At 45.7% G+C, this 20,428-nt stretch overlaps 1 protein-coding gene across 3 annotated transcripts in view; it reads right to left on the reverse strand.

Moving 5' to 3' along the window:
* Larp1 (La ribonucleoprotein 1, translational regulator) overlaps window positions 1–20,428 on the reverse strand; it is a 50,627-nt gene that overhangs the window by 28,920 nt on the left and 1,279 nt on the right. The window lies entirely within an intron of this gene.

Consider the following 20,428-nt stretch of genomic DNA (forward strand, 5'->3'; position numbering starts at 1 on the left):
TAAAAAAGGCAAAAACCTCATCCCAAACAGGGTGAGGTGCTAATGATCCTAGCTACAGTTAAACACGACATGGGTCTCACAATCCTTAAAATAAAATGAATCAATTCCTTTCACTGGTCCCACAAACAAGAGAATCAAGATACATACTAGAAGTATTTGCCAAGATCAGATCCAGCAGCTAGCAGCAGAACAAGATCTACAGTATGTGCTCTGATTTTAAAGGCCATGAATTAACCACCAGGAAAAAAAATGGCAAAGAAGATAGAAGCCATGAAGCAGATCAAACGGCACTGGCCTTGAGTGCTAGACTGGATCACCCCCAATCATCCCCTTAGGACCTTCACCACAGGCAGACTGCCTCAAAAAGGCTCCTCAGTCAAATCTTGCACAGGTTTTGCCTTACCTCAGCCCAAAACCCTGACTTGTAAAGCCACAGGGAAGAAGAGTGGCCCACCTGTGCCTCCCTCCCAAGCCAGTCTGAGTAGAGTTAAGAGTCAAAACCTAGAGATGGACAAGTTTGTCTTTGTCCTATCCCTACAAACCCAAGCAACTCCCCAACAGGAAGTTTCTCTACAAGGAAAAAAAATTTTTCAGTTAGCTTCTATACCTTGTATGAGCTATCTGTGGCTTTGGCTACCACTTCTGATGGGCCTTCCTCTACCCTCACTCCCAGCCAGTCCCCAAGTCTGTATATAAAGCAAAGGAGGGGCTGTGAGCAGGAGGGATTGGGCTTCAGTTGGTCAGACCATCTTGAAACCCTACAGAAAGAGTCAAAACCTAGAGATGGCTAGTATCCAGCTTGTGGCACAGTGCATGCTGAGTCCACTGGCCTCAGGCAGAGGGTAGGCCAGGTAGCAGTCACATGATGCTTGCATGAGGAACTATCTGCATTTAGCTTATGGTGACCCATGCATTCAGTGTTCACACTCCTCCGGACCACACAGGAACTTTGTAGCCCAATGATGGCTATGACCAGCCCAACAGATGGTACCTGTCCCCAAACCCCTACTCAAAAGCTGATTAACGATAAAAAGCTGAAACCCCAACCTTGTGATTGGTCTTTTCTGACGATCTTCAGATCAGCAACTACCACCTTCACCTGCATGCTGGACTTAATAGGTATCTTCTATTGAGACCCCTTGATTGCCTTCCAAAAGATGCTACCTTTCTAATGCCGAGCAAACAGAGGGAAGAGATTTCCTTTCACTCAGAGTATGCCAAAACAAAACATACTAACCCCAATCCTAACTTCACCATAGTAAAGCCTCAGTGAAAAGCCTCCTCAGGAGGCCCCTCCTCCACTACTGCCCACAGGTAGATGCTATGTATTAGACCGGGTTCTAACTCAGCCTATGGTGTTGGGGATTCCAAGGGTCCACTGATACTCAAGTACTGGCATCTGTAAACACATCTCTTAGGCAGGATGGATCATAATCATCACCAGCTCACACCTCCTACAAGTGCAAAACTCCATTTCATGCAGATCCTCACTCTTGTTTCACAACCACTCAAAAGTGGGTATCATTAGGATGACATTTAACTGGCAAGAAAACCAGGCTCAGAAAAGCTCTCTCAACTAGCAGGTACAGACATAGGGCTGAAACCCAGGCACTCTCTGCTCAGCACATCTTGCCTTACAAGTTGGCCATGCATGGGTCTTACAGAGAACTGCAAGTCCCCAGCATCTAGGATTAGTCTTTATGTCAAAAGCTCACTGTAAATATTGACCGACCAAACATATGGTTACCTCAACTCCCTGGGATAGAGGTTAAGTGCCCCTCCGCGCCCAGGCCACATTGTTGGCCTCTCACACCAATCTAAGCACCCAGAGGCAGCTGTGGGAAACAGCACAACAAACTCCCAAGCTATAGGCTAGGTGTAAAGCTCCACAAACAGTACTCTAAACCACCACCTGTGGTGCTCCCTTGCCCTGAACACAGGCTTAATGCTGCAGGAGAGGCTTGGTCCCTAGGCAAGCAAACAGCAAAATTACACAGGCTGATACTATTTAGCTAAGTCTCTGTTTATTGGAGGAAGGATTTTTGAGATATGATTTCAAGTAGCTCAGGCTGGCCTTAATTCCTGATTTTCTGTCTCCATCTCCCAACTGCTACAATTACAGATGAGTGCCACCTGTTCAATTTCACCCTCAAAAAGGGGTGGGGTCCTCAAGATGTAGCCCTGGCTGGCCTGGAATTTGGAGATCCACCTCATGAGTTCTAGGATTAAAGGCATGCATCACTACCTTAACTTCAAAATTAATTCCTAAAAACACTTCTGCAGGCTATATTCTTGCTTCCTAGGTCACTCCCAAGCCCCATCCTATTTCACGGACATGGTGCTGTGCTGCAAACTGGATTCCACTGTCACTGTCCCCAAGATACCCTAAAATAGATCATTTCTGTCTGGTGATGAACAATTACTTATAGTACTACAAACTTCTTTTGCTTATCTTTGGAACACGGTCTAAGAAGCTTGGGTGAGGGCTAGAGAAATGATTCACCAGTTAAGAGCACTGACTGCAGGCTGGAGGTGGTGCACAGGACTTTAATCCCAGCACTTGGGGAGGCACAGGCAGGCAGATCTCTCTCAGTTCAAGACCAGTCTGGTCTATAAACTGAGTTCCTTAACAGCCAGGGATTACACAGAGAAACTGTCTGGGGGGGGGGACATACACACACACACACACACACACACACAAAAAGCATGTACATGGCACATACATGTAGGCAAAGCCCTCGTATATAGTAAATAAAAAAATGAAGGTGGGGGAGCCCAGGCTGGGGTCAAATCTCCTTGCTTCAGCCTCCACAGCACTGAGACAGCACATGTGAACCATCTCAAGCTTTTATTGCCCTAAATCTCAAGCAGCTGAACATTGGGAGAGGCTTCTGACTCCAAGAAATTACTTTCAACTATTCTACCATCCCGATTGCTGGAGTGGCTACACTGACACCCTACCCAACCGGCCCAATTAGGAATGAGTAGTCTGCAGCTTGGGCACAACCCGGGAGCCACATCAATAGTGCATTGCTGCTGAGGTAGTACTGGGGCATGAAGTGCAGTTTCCCAATCTAGAACTCCTCCTGAACTGGCAAAGGCAATACTCTCCCCAACAAGAAGCTGTGTGTACCCATTCCCACTCACAGGGTAGGGGAGCAGTGTCATGAGAACCGTCCTTCCCTGCACCACTGAGCTTATACTATCATTTGCTTCTTAACATGCACCAGAATTCTGGCCAAAAAGGACCAGCAGGTTTCAAAAAAGGAGACAGGAGCTGGAATGCTTGAGTGGAGGCAGCAGCCCTGTCTCCTCGAGGCTACCAATCAGTGTTGTATACTATGCCCCAATAGTGAAGGAAAGAAGCCTAGGACACAAAACAACAATAAAAAAAAAAAAAAAAAAAAAAAAGAGGACAGACAGAGCAGCTAATATACTGACCTACTCAAAGTCCCAAGATCCTGTTCAAAGATGCCTTTGACAGAAGGAGGCAGATCTCTGAGTTCAAGGCCAGCCTCATCTACAGAGTGTGTTCCAGGACAGCCAAGGCTACACACAGTGAGACCCTGCCCCAGACCCACACCCCTCCCAAAAAGCTGCCTTTGAGGTACTGCATACTATCTCTCCCTTCTGAAGATGTGGAGGGAATGCCAAGTGGCCAGGTTATCTCTGAGCCAGCAAGAAAGCAAGAAGATCACGAGTTTGAGGCCAACCTGAGGTACCACAGCAAGTTTGTGGTTAACTTTAGCTACACAGTGAAACCTCATGTCTCAAAAAATAAAATAGTGGAGGGGATCCAACTCCCACCCCAAGCCAATCCCACCAACAAGGTACCTTTACCCAGCCACTGGGTTAAAAAGCATGGACTTTAACCACCACTAACACACAAGGCCTGGGCAGATGAAGCAAAAATAACCAGTATCTCATGTAGCCCATAGTATGATAAACTCAAGAACACAACAAGCCAGGCAGGTGGCTCCTTGAGACTGCATGACATTCACTTACAGGACTGTTGATGTGAAGTAAGTTCAGGAGACCACAGCAGCCCATTTTCATTTCTTTGGGCACTTAAATTAACTCATAAAATTTAGTTATCTGCAACCCAAATTTAACTGGTATTCTATGCTCTTTTTTGCTAAACCTGACTATCCTAAGTGCCAGGGGGTGGGGACTGCTGCCTCCTATCCAAACTCAAAAGTGGTTGGAGAGCACTACATTCCCTGCTGTGGTTAACTTGGTAAGAACAGGAGCCCACTCCAGGGGTGGGTGGGTGGTGGTCTGTGGTCCTTCCAGGCTTCCCTCACCGTGATTTTTACTTTACATATGGATTATCTCAAAAGCAGTCAGTTGCCAGGAGGACAAGCTTCCTTTGAAACTAGAGCTATGAAGACCTCGGCCCTAGTTTCAAGTGTTGAAGAATTACCATCTGAGTTTTATGAACATGTAGGTTACTCATTCTACCCTCTAGAACTTTCTACTCAGAATGGTGGGAACAAGAATCTGCTAGGGCTGGGTATTAGTGGTGCTCCTGTAATCCCAGCACCTGGGAGGCAGAGGCAGGGGGATTCTCCTAGTTGAGGCCAGGACAGCCAGGGCTACACAGAGAAACCCTAATTTTGAAAACAAAACAAAACAAAAAATGATGGTGCTGTTACGTTACAGAAACAGGCCCCAAGTCCTCCCCACTTTGCTTAGACACTCAACTAGATTCTAGAGCAGAAACCAATGTGGAAAACCCTCACTTCAGAGCTGTGGAAATAGGACCACTGAGATATACAGTGTCATGGCACTTCTGTGGTTTAAGAATCAAACAGACGTAGGGACCTGTTCCAGGCACCAGGATGAAGTAGCTGGTAGTAGGCCACTGACACCTTGAGCAATATCCTGTCTCAGGACAACAGAGCTCCAAGGAATGCAAAGCAAGCCAACTCTTGATCCCTCCCAGCTTGCAGACTTGGCTCACATTGACAAGAATGATGGTGATAACTAAGAACGGGCTTGAGTCAAGTGTAGAGAAGACTGCCTTCCCCAGCTGGCAGACCCTCATTCACCAGCAATCTTTCCCTCTCCACCTGAGGGTTGATCAACCCAAAGTTGGCCCACAAAGGCCCTTCATCACAGCATCCATATTGGGTAGCAACAGACTGAAGAGAACAAGTCGACACATAGTCCAATGGAAATAGGCAGGGTAGCAGAACAAACAGGACAGGGTGGGGATGACTTCCCTCAGCTCTGCAGTCCAGTGACACCTGGGGCACAAAATTCACAGGCTGTTCAAGCAAGACTCCAAAAGTATCCACCATGCTCACCGCTATTCATGCTATTCAGATACACATCACAGTCACTGTAGGGGCAAACCAGCTGTCTGGCAGCAGGCAAACAGTACTCTGGGGCAGCCCCAAAATGTTTCATTTTGAGGCATGCGGTGTTTCACAATTTTAATCACAGCACTGGGGAGGCAGAGGCAGGAGGATCTCTGAGTTTGAGGCCAGCCTGGTTTACAGAGTGAGTTCCAGGACAGCCAAAAGCAGCACAGAGAAACCCGTCTTTAAAAAAAAAAAAAGGACAAAGCAACAAGGAAACTGGCTCCTGTGCACCTTGGTCACAGGAGATGCCCTTCCACATGGAGGCTGGGCAGAAGTGCACAGCCCTGCAGGGAAGTCTCCCAAGTACCCTACTCCAGCCTTGCTAGTTTGTATCTACTAGGGGTATGCTGGGAATTTGGAGGCACTCCTTGCACAAGCCCAGATGAGGGTCTTGCACTGATTTCTTCTACAGCTACTTCCAAAACCAAATGGCAGGATGTGGGAACTCTGAGAAGGCAGCAGGTGTGTAGGGAAGAGCATTGGTTCTACATGGCAGCAAATTTAAGAAGTGTGCCTATGCTGCCAGGCTTCTCTCAGAAAGGGCAAGGACATGTACACACGTGAATTCTGAGCATGACTTTGTGGCCTCCCACCAAGCTCAGGGAGCAAAAAGAGCAGTGAAAGAGTGAGGGCCACAAGTAGTGGGTGTGCGTGCTTCCCCTACAGCTGTCTAGCACTGACCAAAGTTCCTGCTTTCCTTCTCCCAAGTCTGCTGGAAGCTTCGTGCTAAGTAAGCACTCTACCAACTGAGTAACATTTCCAGCCCACTGTGTTGTATTTCTAGCAGGCAGTACTGGTTTAGAGCAAGATATAATCCTATTAGTGCTTACTAGTACTCATCGTGGTTGGTGGGACACAATGCAAAGGTTTTCTTCTCACTAAAATCTATTTAGACATTTTCAATAATGAATTGTTATTGCCTGAGTGACTTAAAAAGATTTTCCACTTCAAAAAGCTAAAAGGCCCAGCACACAATAGTTGGTGGCCCAAAGGACCCCACAAAGCTTGTGGAGAGCCAGCCTACCCTTCCTATTCTTCAGGCCAGGATCCAGGGTCAGAATCCCTCATTCCAGCATATCTGTATGGCCCTAAACATAACTAAAACGAACATTTCTTGGGAAAGAAGGGCCAAGGCTCCCTGGCAGGATCCAAATTTCCCAGGGCTTGCCTCATAACCACTAGTCCTATGCCCACAGAACAGCCTGCCAGAGGGGCAGTGGGGCCTCCAGGCTGAGGCTTGAAGGTAAGTTTAGGCCCTCTCCCTCCAGAAACAGCTAATGTTATGCAGGGTATATGCATATGTGTACATACTTACACACACACACACACACACACACACACAAACACATACAGGGTCTGGAGACCGCAGGCTAGGCAACAAGTAGGGTACAATCCTGAAGTCAATGTGTTACAGGCAAATCTCAGCTACTTACTAACTATTGCACAACCAAGTTAATTTCTGAACCCCTCAGAGCTCTGTTTTCTTGTAAGAATCATACCCAGAACTAGACCCCACAAGACTACGGTAAAATGAATAAAGAAAGTGAATGGGATGTGTATGGAGGTTCAGAATTCTGATAAGTGTTCAAGAAGTAAGGCTACCCCAACACTTTGACCAGAATCTCTAGGGCAACCTTACTACCCATGAGGCTGATCTAGTAGGCACAGCAGCTTGGCTGTGAGAATGTGAAAAGAAGGCCGAAGTCAGAACTGGCTTCTCTACGCTTTCATCTTAGCTTGTTTTGAGTCCACTGATGAAGTCTTATCAGCTGGTCAAAACCCACAGAAAGGTCCAGAACCGTGGCAAATGCTGTGTACCTGGGAGACGGCATTCCAAGTCAGTCTGGCCTACATAGTGAGTTCCACGACAGCCAGAGCTACACTGTAACACTAACAACAACCCACAGCAGTTGCTGACACAGCAGTCTCTGTCCTGAGAGGAACAGAAAACTATTAAGACCCAGGGTCATTGGAGCTGGAGAGATGGCACCACAGCTAAGACTATGTATTACTCGTCCAGAGGACTGGAGTTTGAAACCTGAGTTAGATTTCCAGTATTCATGTCAGGTGGCCTCTGCAGGAACACTCACATGATTTAAAAAAAAAAAAAAAAAGGCCAAGGGTCATAATCATTCCATCTCGTATGGAGAACTAGTGATTGTCTCTGCCCTGTTACTGCCGGTATCCCATGCTACCCATCCACATTTTACTCCACCTCCACCCAGAAGGGGCATGGAGCTTGGAACAGGCAGGTGAAGGTAGAGATACCATCTCAAGAGATCTGGAACCAGGGACTGGAGAGATGGCTCAGACACTGATTGCTCTTCCCAAAGGTCCTGAGTTCAATTCCCAGCAACCACATGGTGGCTCACAACCATCTAAACATGAAATCTGGTTCCCTCTTCTGCGTGCAGGTGTACATGCTAACACACATTGCATAAGTAATAAATAAATAAATCTTTAAAAAAAAAAAGAGATCTGGAACCTAAGAACCCAATGTCCCTTTTGTCTGACTGGCATGGCACGACTAGTTCAGCTCCTAGGCACTTGAGATGTGACAAGGAAGCAAGAAACAGCAATTCACAGGGAAAGTGAATTGGTTCTAAAAAAACAAAAACAGAAAAAAACAAAAGGCTGACTTACAACCTAACCATTATAGTCTCATAAAGTTACCGGGCTGTTTTTTTGTTTGTTTTGTTTTGTTTTTTTCCTTTTCAGTCTTTTGAGGACATCTCATGCAGCCCAGACTGGCCTCCAAACTTGCTGTGTATCTAAGGCTGGCCTTAAACTCCTTCCCTTCTCTCAGCTGCGGAGTGCTGGGATGACAAGTGAACACCACAATATCCCTCTGATAAAGGTTACTCTTACAACACCTCTGGGAAAGGAAAAAAAAAAAAAAAAAAGGCAATAGGACAGACTTCCAGCTCCCTGGAGAGTATTCTATATAATCAACCAAGCCCAGGGCACAGACCCTCACTGAGACTCCCCACTCAGACACTGCTGATGTGTAAAGGAGACAGCCTGTCAGAAGTACCATCAGATGAACAAAGAATGTGGGTTGGAGCTTTTCTAGAATCATTTGAATGAATATATATATATATTTTTTTTTTTTTGAGGCCCACCAGATCCTAACTATGAAAAAACATAATGAATCTAGCCAGGCAGACACTCCACAACCCAAATATGTCCAGAAAACAGGCTGCATCACCTTTCTAGCCTAAATCCTTCTCTGGAGCTAGATATGATGGCACATAACTGAGCTGAGAGGATCACAAGTTCTGAGTCAGACTGGATTACCCAGTGAGTTCCAGACCAGCCTAAGTTATATCCTATCTTAAACAAAAAGCGGGAGAGAAGAATAAAAATCAAGTCCTGCTTGGCATGGTGGCACTTGCTTGTAAATCCCTAATGCCAGCACTCAGGTAAGAGGCAAGAGGATAGTGTTCAAGGTCATCATCAGCTACAAGGTGAGTTTGAGGGTCACCTGGGCTACATGAGACTCTGCCCACATCCTTAAATCCTCTTTGGGAATGGAAGGGCCAGATGCTTCTGGTCGGTTCCATGGTTTCGATCCTTTTCTTACTTTTTAGTGGGTTTTTGTTTGTTGTTTGTTTTTGTTTTTGCTTAAGATCCATTTTATTTTTGCCAGGTGGTAGAGGCTCACATCTTTAACCCCAGCACTCAGGAGGCAGAAGCTGGTTAATCTCTGAGTTCGAGGCCAACCTGGTCTACAGAGTGAGTCCCAGGACAGCCAGGGCTACACAGAGAAACCCAGTCTCAGGAAAAAAAAAAAAAAAAAGCTGGGTGTAGTGGCACAACCCTGTAATCCCAGCACTCAGGAGGCAGAGACAGAGGCAGACAGATCTCTGTGAGTTCAAGACCAACTTGGTCTACAAAGCAAGTCCAGGCCAGGCAAGGCTAAGCGGAGAAACCCTGTCTTGAAAAAGAAAAAACTACCCCCCCCCAAGAAAACAGATTTATTTTAAAGTGTGTTTGTACTCATTGAGTGCAGTACCCCCAGAGGCCAGGAGGGCATTAGATTCCCCTGGAGCCAGAGTCACACATGGTCATGAACCACCCCACACGGGTACTGGAAACAGAGCTAGAGTCCTCTGGAAGAACAGCAAGTGCTATTAACCGGCTGAGCCTCCTCTCCAGCCCACGAATTTCCCTAGGAACGCAGACTCGCAGACACAAACAAAGACCTTGACTACATTCTGCCTGACAGAAAGCAAAAGGGAAACTTTTGTTGAAGTCTCATTGAATACCATGATTCAAGTCCTGTTTTAGAATAAACAAAACGACCACCTGAACTGTTTAATGTCCTTAAGAAACAACACAGCAAAAAACAACTTTTAATCCTTACCATCTTGCAATTTTCACTCAATCCTTTTCTGGAACATTCTTGCTACTAAGTATCAAAATGTGCTCAGGAAAGCAAGGAATCTCTTGCAAGTAGCTCTGGCCTTATTTCAGTCTTGTCTACTACTATGATTTACATGAGTTTCCTGCAGGCCTTTTTGCCTCTCCCTTGCTCCCAACTCCACATTCTCCACCGACCTGAGGAATCTTAAAGCATATACTGCAGTGTCACTGTTCTCCAGCTTCCAGAACAAAATGCAAAATCCCCTATGCATCTCTGAGTCCTCCTCATCTACATAGGCGATCTCTGTCCCTGGAGGATAATGACTGCAGTCTCTCTAGCTAGGAAGAACACTCTGATCATGCCAATGCCTTAAAAGCACCTGCGCCTAGTCACTGTCCAGTACTTCCCTATGAAATTGCCTCCAAAGTAGCTGGGATAACAGGAATGCATATCACTCCCTCAAGATGGCTGATTCTTAGAGCTGCTGGTTTGGGAGGTGATGTTAGGCAGAACAGAAAATTGGCAATTAGTTCACTGCTTCCCTGTGGAATGTAAACAATGAGGCCAGGACTGTCTAGTGCACAGCAGAATTCCCAGGGCCTAACTCTTAGTAGGCTGTTCAAACTAATGGCTGACTGTGATTTTTTCAAGCTCATGGGAGTCAAGCAGTTCCTGCCATACAAAAGTCACGTTCAAGCCGTGGGGCCTGTTTGAACAAACCTAAGCCTGGAATACTATGAGCCTCTTAGGATACTTATGCCTCTGTTCCGCTAAGCTGGCTGACACTTGGATCCCAGCTTCTACCAGCCCTCTAGATTCTTCTACATGCTCAGACCAGAAGGGATGTCTCAGTAATAAGCCAACTGAACTAGACACGGGACATAGGAATCCTCACATTCCTTCCAAGAAGTGCCTACCACTGTCTGTTGCAGAGTACATACCACCTGTGGCAGCCCATCCTACCTCAGCATGAGCCAGAAGCCTAGAGCACAATGCCACACACCTATGAGTCCCACTGTCTTAAGCCTAACTCTGGGAAGGAAAGCTGGTCCAATGCAAGTAGGAGGTTCTCTGGATGAGATCTCAACAATCAAGGTCTTAACTTCTGACTCAACTGACAAGAGTGAACTTAATCCTAATGGGAAAATCTTAAAAGACCGTATGACTCAACAACTTCCATACATAACACAGGAAGCAGGAAAGGAAGTGGGGAAATCCACTAAAGTTGCCCAAGTGTCTCAGTGAGATGCACAGCTGAAGCTAGTGGAAGATCTGCCAATGTCCCCGTCTGATTTCCTACCTTCCCTGCTCCCAGAAGCACTTGACAGCACTGTCTAGGAGGAGCCTCTGTCCAGAGAGAAATGCTCCAAGGTTGGCTCCCTTCCTAAACAGCAGGCCCTTGGTGCACAAGGTTTCTATCTAGGATCTTTCTTTACTCTTTCCATTGTGGTAGTTAGCGCCTGGTTAGTCCTTCTCACACCTACAAGGTCAGGGGTTGAAGGGGCCTAAAGAGACTGAAACCAATGTTAGTATCTATACCCAGTCCACAGGTGGGGGCAAAGACGTAAAGGCTAGCGGGAGCCTAATGCAATTTCCTTGGCAAGTTCACCCTTAGCTTTGCTCCAGGGCCTCAGGCCACAGTGCTCTTGGTATTGTGTCTACCACACTTGCTCTCAGGAGATTAAGTAGCTCTTTCTGGAGAGCCTTCAAGTCCCATCAACAACTCCTCTCAACTGTTCCACAAGCTATTCCTTGGCTTATACCTTGGACAGAACATTGTCCCTTTTTTGATGATGAAGCATAGTATCTGAACCCACAGGCTCATTCACACTTGAAGGAAGCCTGATGAAGGACACAAACTCAAGGCCCTGCAGGGCTTAACAATGGGCTGCATATAGACAGCTACTGGCCAATAGTTCTGAGGTGGCTGTGCTTTGGCCACCAGTCACCAGTGACAGGACACTTAAGACTCCAGATCATGTCCCTCACCCAGTATCACATGCAATTCAGCACAGTTTTTTTGGGTTTTTTTTGTTTGTTTGTTTTTGTGTTTGTTTGTTTTTGTTTTTTTTTTTAAAGCAAAGTTGGAAATACCTAAGCTTCTAACTTTTTTTGGAGGGGGGAATGTCTTTTGATAAAAGGTCTCTTCACATAGCCCTGGCTGCCCTAGAACTCACTAGCCTCATGTACACCAAGCTAGCCTCAAATTCAAAGATCTGCCTGTCTCTGCCTCCCAGGTGCTGGGTTTAAAGGCAGCCACCATATTCCACCTAATTTTCCCAATGTTAAAATGTTCTTTTTGTTTGTTTGAGACAGGGTTTCTGTGAAGCTTTGGCTGTTCTGGGCTTGCTTTGTATACCAGGCTGGCCTTGAACTCAGGCTTCTCCCTCCCCAAGTGCTGGGACTACAGGCATGCACTCAGGCTCATCTCCCACTAAAACTTCCAAGAGCCACAATTGGGAGTGGTGGAGATGGCTCAACAAGTAAGGGAAAACGGAAGTCAACCCCTGAGACACATGTAGTAGAAAACACCAACTCCTGCAAATTGTCCTCTGACCTCCAAACAGAGGCAGGCAGGGGTGCACAGACAGACAGAGACACCACCTCTATTTGGGCTTCTTATAAGGTCCTTAAATTCACCTTTATGATAAGCCAGCAGAGGGCAGGATCAGGAAGAAAGTCAGCTGGAAGATGTGACAGGAACTACCTTCAGCTAAACTCACCTTCACCTAGCAGTCTTGGTAGGGGAATGGCATGGTTTGAATATGCAACGTCCCCCACAGGCTCACATGCTAAAGGCTTGGTCCTCACCTGGTACCACAACCTCAGGAGGCTTTAGAAATGTTTTAGGATGTGGAGACCGAGCTGGAAGTAGGTGACTGGACATGTGCCCAGTCCCTTACTCACTCTGTTCCAAATCCACCAAGAAATAAAGTCTCCCCTCTACAAATTCCTCTTGTCCTATGTTGACCCTGCCTCAGACCAAAGTAACCCAGCCCATCCCAAGACCAAACCCTCTGAATGAGGAGCTCAAATACCTGCCATGTAAGTTATTTCTGCCACTGCCATGCTGTGGTCACAGCAGCCTATCCTATGAAGGACCCTGTATTGGACGGAGGATTCCACCTCTGTAGCCCCTTCCAATTTTAATAATCCCCATCCTCTTAAAAGAGGAGGAGAAAAAGCAAACACCACGGCACAGCTCCCAGAACAGAGCTGACAACGAGGGCCTGGGCTGGAACAAAGCTACCTCTCTTTAGGCCAGCCTTCTCATGAAGGCACTTAGTAGCCATGCTAGGACAATGCAAACTCCTAGTTGAGCACAGATGTTAATTCAGACATAGGAAACTGCACCTGGGAACAGTCCAGGGCTGCGCTGCAGAGTGGCTGAGGAGCAGTATAGCATGAGAGGCTCTTTTTTGTAATTTGGGAATTGTAGTCCAAAGGATCATACATGAAAACCCAAACCATTTATATCTTAATATAAGAGGGTCTGCCAAGGTCATCTTGTAAAAGGAAAATCTGACCACACTGATTTTCACTCAAAATCCTCTAAGGCTCACCACAGCCTTCTGCTAAAATTGGGACTTGGCACTCCTATAAAGCAGGACTGCCCACCTTTTGAGTTGGCTATACTCCAACCACAGGGAACTCAGTTCCCTGAGCCCCACCCCAACCTCAATCAAAAATGAAGTGATCACAGGCTTTTCTCAGCAATCCCACTCACCCTTCCCATGTCATCTCAGCTCTGCACCCCTGCAACTTTTGAGCTGAACTGCACCAGATGCCCCTGTTGTATGTACCATACACGCTCTTCCCACAGAGCACTTTCTTGCACACTGAACTGTGGGAATGCATCCTCCTATCCACTATGATATCTTCAATACCTCATACATAGCATACCATCCATCTACCTGCTCATCTGTATGTGTTCATCGGGCTGCCACTACAACCTGTTGGCCTTGACTGTTGCTGGGGGTACCTTGACCAAGTAAAAACAAAGCTAAATAAGACAAAGCTGAGTCAGAGGGATACAATGCAGGGTGGTCGGTCTGGGAAAGCCCTTCCAGAACCAAAGGTCCAAAGCAGATGTATGCCAGACACATTACAGCACTCTTGGGAAGGAAGAAAGTGGTATGCAGTGCATGATGGGTGGAGGACTCAGCTCAGGAAATCTTAGGAGCAGGAGCAACAGGAGACAGTAAAGAGGCTGCTGGGACAACCTAAGTAAAAATGATGTCTAGTTCAGACACTCAACATAAAGGAATACCTAGATCTGGAAGCAAATTTTAAAGTTGAAAAAGGACTGTACTGGTTAATTAGATGTACTTTGACAAAGACAACAACAGAGTGCAGGAAGCATTCAAGTTTTTTTTTTTTTTTGAACACTACTTAGGACAGTTGCCAAATCTTTTATGAGTCTATTTCTCATATGGGAATCAAGGTAACTGTTTTAAATAGTAAAAAACAAACAAACAACTATGCACCCTGGCTACTTTAGGATAAACAGGAGACCTCTCTGGTGGTCAACAGCAATATGCATAGTACCCAAGACTGAGATGAAGAATACTTTCAACACCTGGCCAGCTTTACATAATTCATCAGGAAGGCCTTTCCTCACATCTAGAGCTCAGCCGAACGACAAAAGTGTCATATCAAGTCCCTGTTATTTCATGGAAAATGCTAGGGAGACATCTCAGGTCACCCGATAGAGGAAACTGGCCATGTCAAAACTCACCTGACTCCTGGCTACTGGACCACATTCAGGAAAGGCATGAAATAACCCTCCCCCAAGATAATCACTTCAGTCTACACAAATCTGGTTATGGCTGTGAGCCAATTACTGCTGTGTGGGATGCTGTGCCATCAATCTGATCCTCAGAACTTTGGCAGCACTGCCTGAGTCCTAACTACATGAACAGTGGAGAGGCTAAGCAAGCTAGGAAGGCATAGAGAACAGGGAAGAAGTGTTCTGCTCGCTTCTAACTTAAATTTCTTCAGCTTCTCCCTCCACTTAGCTATCTTCATTAGCCCTTTTCAAAACCTCAGCCCCATGAGGTTAAGGTCATCCTCTCTCCTGGCCACTTCCCTGAGATCACTCTGGACCATTCAAAAGAGGTCTGTGAGACTTAAACCCTTTCAGAGCCCCAACTCCTAATTACCCCTGGATTTTGTGAACAGGACCACTCCCGTTTGCCAACCTCTCCATTTTTAAGAGGGCTTTGTGGTTTAGGACATTGCTCCTTCTCTCTCTGCTGGTTTCCCAGGGAAGAGAACACTGGATGATGAGTAACAACATAAAATGCTGACTCTGGCTTGGGACCCACTTCTGACCCAGAGAGTTCAGCAAAGACTCAGTCTCTTAGGAGGTTCAGAACTCAAGAGGGCTTGTGACTACCCATTCCCAAGAGTCAGAGCCACCCCTCCGTCACTTCCCCTTGGGCATGTAGCAGAAGGCTGCTCCCCTCCCCTACAAAGAATCCTAACTGCCTTCTTCAGAAAAAAGTGAATGACATGAACCAGGGTGGGGAAAGTCTTAAGCCTCATTTACTCAAGCTGTACTAACATTCCTTAGTGCCCATTTGCAAAAACATAACATAGCAAATAAACTCAAAACAAGGATGACTATATGCCCTTAACAAAACACAATAACCTACTAGAATATAAAATGATCAAATTTCATCTGTCATCAAGAGGACTTGGTTAGGAGTTTGTTTGCTGGAGACAAAATCTTACTCTATAGCTTAAGCTGACCATAGAACTCTCTCCTCCTGCCTTAGTATCCCTGTGATGGGAGCACAGGCATAACCCACGCTTCAAAACATCTCATGGATCAGTTTGTTCAAATGAAGGTCCAGACAAGATCCACAATGTCACATGACTAGACTTTATCTCCCCAAGTCTACTTCTTTCCTGAGAAAAAGTTGTTGATAACCTCAGGTGGCCACCACACACTTTAATTCCAGTACTTGGGAGATGAGGTGTTAGGACAGGGAGGGACTTCAAGGGCATCCATCCTATTCTCTTGATACATTGTGGGTGGAGGTATGTAACAGGCGCTGTTACACGTTTTCTAAGACCTCGGAGTAAGGCCAACCACTCCACCGCACGCCCTCCCAAGCTACGGGCCTCTAGTTCATGGAACTAAGAGTCTATAGCCTTCACAGACCAGATTCCAAGACACATGAACTTAAAACTCTGCTTCAATTTTGTTTTGGTGGGTAGAGTGAGCTCAGGGTTCTGACAGGGAGATCAGTTTTAACAATGATCTAAAAAGACATTTAGGTCAGTCGATAAAGAAGAAACAAGGCCAAGAGACCACAGGGTGGGTGGCTGGAACTCACAGTGAGCTGGGTGAGATCGGTACATGACAACTATTTATCACATAAGTAATACTTATTTTTATTTGTGTGTGTATGGTCAGAGCACAACTTGCAGGTATCAACTATGTGGGTCCTGAGGATGCAACTCAGGTTATCAGGGTGCCAGGTGCCTTCATCTACTGAGCCATTTCACTGCCCCACAAAAATAATTTTAAACAGTGTTTACTATAGGCAACATTTGTGGGTTTCCACTAGGTCTGACACATGTACTAAGAGCTTTGTAAACATTTACCACCTTCAATTCCCACAACCCCCAAAACCATTACCATTATTCTTAGAGTAAATTATTAGTGGCTCAGAAAGGTGCACAATTCCAAGATTATCCTGCAAGTTAGAAACATAGCTAGAGACCAAAAAGTGCAAACCAGGTTTCTGGAGCCATAAATCTAAAGAGCTGATGTTGCTGAGAGGCCCTAGTGATGAACAACTAGCACAGGAGAAAGGGCAGGGTCCCAGGACACCGTGAGTTAGCTGGCTAACTCATGCAATCATCAGCTCTGTTTCAAGCAGACTCACTCACACACACAAATGAAGCACCTAAGTCTCACACTCTCTCCGCAGGTCAGACACAAAGTTTCTCAGTATATTTAGTGAGAGGAAGATATACAGCAAACCCACACAAAACACTGTATGTGGAGAATGCACTGCAGAGAACACTTGTGAGCTCCCCACAGGGTCCTGGGGATGCAAATTGGCTAAAGCTTACTTAAGGCAAATTAAAACTTCATTTGGTAGGCATAGTAACTAATGCATATAATCCTACCTCCCAAAAGGCCAAGGCAGAATGGTTGCCATAAATTTAAAGGTCAGTCTGAACTACACAGTTCAAGGTAATACTAGGCTACTACAGCAAAACCCTGAAATTTGACTCCCCCCCCCCAAAAAAAAAAGGAAGATTGTGTTGAGATATGGCTTAGCAGTTAAGAGCACTGGCTGCTCTTCCAGAGGATCCAGGTTTGATACCCAGCACCCACACAGCATCTCACAGAAACCCTTGAAAAAAACAGAGGCAGGTGGATCTCTGAATTTGAGGCCTATAAAACCAGTTCCAGGACTGCCACGGTTACAATAGAGAAAAAAAAAGTATGTATTCATTTCTTTGAGTGGCTGGCCAACCTTTAAGGCTGTTAATAGCAGCCAGGTGTAGCAACGGTGCTTGCCTTTAGTTCCAGTGCTCCAGGAGGCAGAGGCAGGCAGATCTCTGTGAGTTTAAGACCAGCCTGGGCTACAAAGTGAGCTCCAGGGCTGTCACATATAGAGAAAGGAAAAAAAGGGGGGGAGAGGGGATGCCCATACCAAGGTTTGGCAAAATGGTTCCGCAGGTAAAAGCACTTGCCACCTAGCATGACAACCTGAATTCAGCACTAAGGACCCATATGTGGTGGAAGGAGAAAACTGACTCCGGTAAAATACCCTCTGACAAAGCTGGGAGGGCATGCAGGCACACACCTTTGATCCCAGCAAGCAGAAGGCACAGACAAATGTATCTGAGTTCCAGGACAGCCAAAGCTACACAGAGAAACCATGTCTTGAAAAATAAAAGATGAATAAATAAGTAAATAAATACATAAATGAGGGGCTGGAGAGGTGGCTCAACGGTTGAGGGCACTGGCTATTCTTCCAAGGACGCAGGTTCAAATCCCAGCACCCACATGACAGTTCCCAGCTGTTTGTGATTCCAGTTCCAGGGGATCTGAAACCCTCACACAGACATAAACATGAAGGCAGAACACCAATGTAAGTAAAATTAAATTAAATAATAAATACATAAATGAAAAAGTAAATGTCCTCTGACCATATGCCAGAATCCCATCACACAAAAAAGAAGAGTGTCCATTCATATTCTTTGCATCCATGGACAAGCAAAGGTAAATTTTGTGGATTTTTATTACAAGACGCATCAACTAGGAGTCAAAAGTTTTGTTTTGTTTTAAGGAGTGTCTCCATGCCCTGAGCTCTTCTCAGTCACCCTTTGGCCACAACCTCCCTTCTCCTGGATTATAGGTGTGAACCACCATGTCCAGTTCAAATGTCAACTTTAAAGCAAACCTTATTTCTTGGAGTGCTAAACTATACATGAAAACAAAAGACGAACATTCTGACTGCCTTTTTTTTTTTTTCACAAACTTTTAAAAAAAAAAAAAGAAAAAGAAAAAAAAACCCACATAAAAGTTGCTGAAGGTTCCATAAGCTCCCAGGCACTGAGCCAACAGTTTCCACGGTTCACCTAAGACCACCAGAAAACAGATATTTACATTATTATTCATAACAGTAGCCAAATTACAGTTATGAAGAATTAACAACAAAAGTAATTTTATGGTTGAGAGGGTCACCACAACATGAGGAACTGTACTAAAGGGTGGCAGCATTAGGAAGGCTGAGAACCACCACTCTAAACTAAACCATGCATAGCTATCACAGTGAATGCCCACCACTACCCTGTGAGGTACAAACATCATAAATTAATCCCTGTTGTACAAATGAGGAAGAGGAGACTCGGCTAATAACATTTTGAACACCAGTCTGAGCCCAGAACCTATGCATCTCTTCCCACTCAAGCACTCTAAGATCCGGAGTGGCTGTGGCTAGAGTTAAGGGGAAAGAATGTACATAATGCTGTTACGGAGGGTGTCCAAAAGAAGAGTCTCAAAACTTAAAAAACTGGGAGGAATGGAGGGGGGAGAAACTGCTGTAGGGGTGTAATGTATGAAGAAGAAAAAAAACATAATGAACTCATGACTAAGGGACAACAACAACAAACACAAGAAAGGAAAGAAAAGAGCTTAAAACCAGGTATGAGTGTCGGATGTTGGTGGCGCATGCCCTTTAACCTGGCACTCTAGAGGCAGAGGCAAGTAGATCTCTAAGGCCAGTCTGTTCTGCAGAGCAAGTTCCAGGACAGCCATGGATACACACACACACACACAAAAAAAAAAAACGTGCTTCAGAAAAAATACAAAACAAAAACAGAAAAGAAACAGGCATAGGAGAGAGAATCAGGAGTTCAGAACTAACCTTGATTAAATAAGTTTCAGGCTATCCTGGGCTACGTTAAGACCATGCCTCCCCCACCATCTACGAACCTAGGACTTGGAAGCTTTGGCTACATAGAGAACTCCACAAGGAAGGAAAGAGATGGTAAAACATACTTTATTACTAGTTACTGCTTGTGCCCCTTAAAAACTAAAACACCAGCATCTGAGCCAAAAGGAGGCTAAAAATAGGCACTTGCAGTAAGCTTTGGAAAGCTTAGCTTGCTTATGAGAAGCTCATTTCTGTAGACTCCCAAAAACACATGCATCACAGAACATAAAAATCCCAAGACCACACAGCCACTCCATGGGTGTCACATTTAAAGATGTCCAGGCTGCAAGTGAAACCAGAGCTGAAAAAAGGACCTACAGATCCCATTGGCTGAGAAGGTAAGGCCAGGACCTAACCTTACCAAACATACAACCCAATCACAGAATTCACTCTAAAAAGCACCCAGGCCTTAACAAGCTCACACTCAGAAGCAACTGGACTAATTCCAGCAGTCTGCCAAAAGACTACTCCAAAGACTACACCAACTGGTAGTCTCTCGTTAAGATGCCAGAGAACAAGCAAACGCTGGAACAGAATAGATACACCATACCTAGAATATGTGCTTTGGTCACTTAAAATTGAGTCTGGCTTTACCTGAAGGGAAAAGGTGAGATGCCAGCCAAGCTGTCTTCTTCCCACGATCAATAACTCCAGTGACGCAAGCTATCAAGGGCCCCCGGCTTTCCACAAAATGCCAGCTCAGGCACCCAATCCTGCCTGATGTCACAGCTGGTTTAAAACCCACAAGGCAGGTTCACCAGTAGCTACGCGCGGCCGCCTGAGTGAACAGCCCCATTTAAACTTCTGAGGACCGCGGCTCGAGAGGATGATTATACCTCTGGGTTTAAAGAGAGGCAGGACCAAAGAGCGTCTTAAAGTTGTTTCCCCCACTCTGTGGGTGGAAAGCGAGGATCTGAAAGAAAATGGAGGTTTCAGCACTGCCCCTTGCATAAGAGGATTCTGGAGGGGAAGGAGAGGAAGAGAACACTGGTATAAAGCACACCTCTCACCCCATGGGCCCTCCTCCTCATGAAGTAACCCTAAGAGAAATCGAAAGGGCAACCAACGTGCGACTGAAGATGAGCTGTGCTGCTTTCCCCTGGGCTAGGCCTACACTTCTGCTGCACTCTGAAACCTGAAAATCGGCCAGCTCCGACTTCCTCGGTGCCCTCGGTTTAGATTAGGCAACTTCACCTAATCTCCAAAAGGAGTTTTTTTTTTTTTTTTAG

The sequence above is a fragment of the Meriones unguiculatus genome, chromosome 11 (assembly GCF_030254825.1).
Source record: "Meriones unguiculatus strain TT.TT164.6M chromosome 11, Bangor_MerUng_6.1, whole genome shotgun sequence".
NCBI lineage: Eukaryota > Metazoa > Chordata > Mammalia > Rodentia > Muridae > Meriones > Meriones unguiculatus.